The sequence below is a fragment of the Vanessa tameamea genome, chromosome 9 (genome assembly GCF_037043105.1).
Source record: "Vanessa tameamea isolate UH-Manoa-2023 chromosome 9, ilVanTame1 primary haplotype, whole genome shotgun sequence".
NCBI classification, from domain to species: domain Eukaryota; kingdom Metazoa; phylum Arthropoda; class Insecta; order Lepidoptera; family Nymphalidae; genus Vanessa; species Vanessa tameamea.
Window position 1 is genome coordinate 5471843 of NC_087317.1, and position 4664 is coordinate 5476506.

Genomic DNA, 4664 nt, shown 5'->3' on the forward strand with positions numbered 1-4664 from the left:
AATTCACAGATCGTGTAATGCAATCAACTTGGCACAAAATAACAAGGTATAATCCGTATAGATCCGTCGGTGTTCGTAGCCGTAAGTTTGAAGATCAATTCCATGATTCGAATAATCGAATAAACTATCGATTCTTGGAATCGAATATCTGAATAAACTATCTGTATTATGGAAATTAATGTATGAATTTATGAACTGTTGAAATCTTAAAAGAGAATTTTAATATATTTATTGAAATATTATAGTATCATTTCAAGAGGAAATTATTCATTTGGTCCAATACGAAAATGTTATGAAAATAAATCTTTATAACTGTTAAAATAATTCTACAGGTAAATAATATATGTTCCTTTCTTAATTTATTTTATTTTATTGGGAAAACTGCTTAACCAATATACATAAAACTTATAGCAGAATATGCAGCGCGTTAGGGTTTCGAAATTAAAATGATTATAAATGTTTCTGCGCTTCACAATATCACTCGATTTAAGACTAATGACGTGACAAGCGGGTTTTTAATGTTTTTGTTTAAAATAAATCGGAACATGTCAACAATATGAATAGATGATATAACCGTGTAGTTGTAACTTTAAAAAAAACTAACTGTTTTCGAAAAAACTTTTTTATTTCGACATTCTTAGTGTACACATAGAAACGAAGTGTTTTGATATTTTTGGCAAATATTGGCTGCTCATAAAAGAGTTACAACGGCATCGCAATTTTTATTTTAAAATGTGAGTACTATGCTCGAGCCTGTTTAACTTCGAGTGACATATTATCTGAATCCCTGAGATTGTTGGCGCATCGGCGATATACGAAATAGTTTATATTATATCACCGCTTAACAATTTAATAAAAAATAAAGTAAATTACCTCCATATTAAATATCAATCATAATGATCTATCAGCTGTTTCTGTTGTACTAATATATCTCATTGCAGGCTCCACGTATTTTTTTTCTTGTTTACATAGTTCTCATTGTTGAATATATATATTATATGTATATTAATATGATTGATAATGATTAATACTGATGGTAGAAAAAAAAGATCATTAATTGACCTAATTGTAAATGGCTATAAATGACCGTGTCAGCTACATTGGTGGTAGGGCTTTATACTAGCCCTTCTGGGTAGGTATCAGATATTCTATCGCCAAACAGCAGTACCCAGTATTGTTTTGTTCCGGTTTGAGGGGTGAGAGAACCACATCGAACGAACAACGAACATTGGCAAATGTTAATATTTCTTACAGTGCCATTGTCTATGGGTGGTGGTAACCACTTACCATCAGGTGGCTCATTAAAAAATGTATATTTCAATAAAATCGTAGATTAACGGAACAGATGATAAAATACAGGTGCAAAATAATTCAATATTATAAATGAAAGAGAATAATTCAAATAAACGTTTAGATTAATAATTAATTTAGCTTAAGAGTTTGAAAAGCGCTGAGCGATTCAAAGAAGAGAAATATCTTAAAGACATTCAGTTGACGGAATGCCATTCGCATTTCGTAATTATCAAATAATTCAAAAGGATTATAATGTACTACAAGAATTTAATTTGACAAAGATATAAATCCACTTACAAATAACTCAACAAAAATTATTATAAGCAACGAAATCTTTAAGAGTATTATTGACATAATTCCCTTAGAAAAGTATCGTCCCAATAAATATTAGCAATAGTTTTAATACTTTTATAGGTTTGCTTGATAATATTATATTTCTTTAAATACTAAGTTTTGAAAATAGGCTCAGAAGTATTAAATAATATATATTATTGTTATCGTAATAGTAGCTGTGACTGTGAGTCTTAAATAGGTCTTTAAAAATACTTGTAAAATTTAAAATGATAACGCAGAAGTGTAGTGGAAGTTTCTCACATGCAACAGTTCATATCAGTGAATAAAAATTGTTATCGACTGAGGTCAACTATTCATGCATTTATTTAATGTACATAATATGCTCATCTACATTTTTTATTTTAAAACCATCGTCATTATCAATATCATCTCAAATGGAAGAACCACTGCTATACAAAACATCCCTCAAGGATCTCACTGTTCGTTGGTACTATAAGCTAAAATAAATCCATACCTGTTAAAAATAAATGGCAGCGGTGGGATTCGAACCCACGCCTCCGAAGAGACTGGTGCCTTAAACCAGCGCCTTAGACCGCTCGGCCACGCTACCTTATGGATAGAGTGTGTCAAAATTGTATTATAAATTTATTATTAGAAATGGGAATTTAATCTGAAAATTATTTTAATATTTTAACTGACCATACTATTATATATCAAATAAATAAATACATTATCTTTATTGGAACGTATTCAATTATTTACTCAATTGTTTTTCAGTTCAATAAATTAACTAAAAACTATGATTTATGAATACTTCTGATCAAAATGCGTACTTGAATGATGTCGGTAAGACTTTCTGCTAGAAATCTATAAAATAATTCAAGTATGAAAAGTGCGTAAACAGTGCAATTAAACACAATGTTTGTAATTATGTGTTTTAAAAATATAAGCAATTTCTGGTTCAAAATGGAAATAAGCTGACATATAAATTTAACCTCTATTTCATTAACAAACACATATACAAAACAAACATTTAACACGGAGTGTTTTAGTAAAGGTTTTCATTATTCAATGACTACACGCTAGTAAATTTACATTAAGCTCCATGAGAGGTCTCATCAAGTTCCACTCTATGTTGAATTATCAACTAATTCATTGTAAAGTTTTTAATTATAATTATATTGTCTTTTGGCGTATGTTTATTTCAATCTTGTTTTATTATTCACAAAAACCTATTTTGAATATGTATACATTAAAAATAAAAATATTGTTGCTCTATATAGTAATTTCAACCGAACTTGGTTTCTTTTTCTTTAATGTAATGTGTTTCAAAACTGTGTAAGAAGGACTTTACAGACCTCAAAATTAATTTGTAGCATCTGTCTCATTGATAAAGGTATAGGTAATAATCTCAGTTCCCTGAGTGGTCTGGAACTGACGTGGATACTGCTGAATGCATATGGAGCACTGCGAGCTGCGGCACAAAAGAGTTACATGAAAACGATCCCTTCAAATCCTCTCCCATCCGTGCAGAGAATTACCAACAAAGGGAATTATGTGTGTAAGAATTCGACATAACCTGGATAAAAACCCGAGCACCCTTTGAAGGTTTTCCCAGACAAAAATCGGTTAGCTTCATTATGGTCGGAACTAGACATCATGTGATTTAAATACTAGGTCAGGTACTAAAATATTAGTATTATTCTGTCAAGAAATTCTCAATAGGAGAATTGGGTTGAACGTTGTTATGTTCTCGAGCCTCGGAAAACACGTACAGATGTCGGTTCTATGGCTAATCTATCTCTGATTCTCGGATTGCCATCCCATCGGACTATGAGTGTGATTTAATAGAGCACCAATGCATGTGTATGTACTTAGATAAATAGAGCACTATGATATGAAATTAGTATCCACGCACACTTTCATAAAAGCTGATAGGATTTTCAGCAGCAGATTCGTGACACTCTTTCTTCCAAATCTATTATCTCTCTCTATTTTATTACTTAACACTTATCCTCTACTTTACCAATTCCTAAAATTGATTATTATTAATTATTATTATTTCCATTATTAGTATTATTAGTTACCATATAAAAAAATCAGCTGATAGAAAAGCGTGGAGTTAGTATTTGTTTACTTTCAGCAAGAATATATGTATTATTTAATTTAAATTGCATTTTATCGACATAATTTTTTATTTCAAATGTTGGAAAAAGTAAGACTTTTCTGACTCGGTAGAAACTAGATTACGAACCGGTGGTAGCTTTACATTTAATACTACAATGTATTCAAAAAACCTTATAAAAGTCTACCTGAATAAATTATATTTTGATTTTGACTAATTAACTTAACAGAACAAATTTGTAGATGCAATGACAGTTAGATAAATCTTACCTAACACCTGCTCCTTCCGCGAGCGTAGCTGTGTGTGGAAAGTAGTAATAAACATATCTTTTTATTATTTGGTATTATAATGCAGCTCGTAATGAATGATTATTTTTGTAGTTACTCGTATAATATTATCATGATAATTGACGTAAATTTATTTGGCCGTGATTTTGAGTGATATGTTACTGACGCGAAAGATTGACATTTTAACAAAGTTTTGTGATGAAGTTATACATACATACACTGCGCTTTTATTTGAGTATATATTTAAGAACATTTTTAATCCATATTCCACACTAATCTACTATTGGAGATATATGTAGCAATAACCAAGCTTGTTTGGACACTGTCCAGGAGCTGAATCTATTTGTTGACATAAAGAGAAATAACCCTGAATCATCAAATGCTTTCAAACTTGCGTAAACCGTTTACGATTCGATTAAATTTACCTGTTCAAATATCAACATTCTTTGGCTGATCATAGTGGTAACTTGCCAATTAATAACTGCCTCTATTTAATTTGGATTATAAACATATTTAATGTTTGATTGGAAAAATAATAGAAAATATACCAAAAAATGCAAACAAACCTAGAAATCTCTAATATAAAGTTTATGTATCTGTTATAGTTTTGGCAGCGTTCGCTTCAATATCTCCTAGGACGACAATTTTCTATCTCCAATGTCGAT

At 30.3% G+C, this 4664-nt stretch overlaps 1 non-coding gene across 1 annotated transcript; it reads right to left on the minus strand.

Moving 5' to 3' along the window:
* Window positions 1–2115: 2115 nt before the first annotated feature.
* Trnal-aag (transfer RNA leucine (anticodon AAG)) lies at window positions 2116–2197 on the minus strand. The gene has a single exon. It is a non-coding gene; the product is annotated as a tRNA-Leu (tRNA).
* Window positions 2198–4664: the final 2467 nt, after the last annotated feature.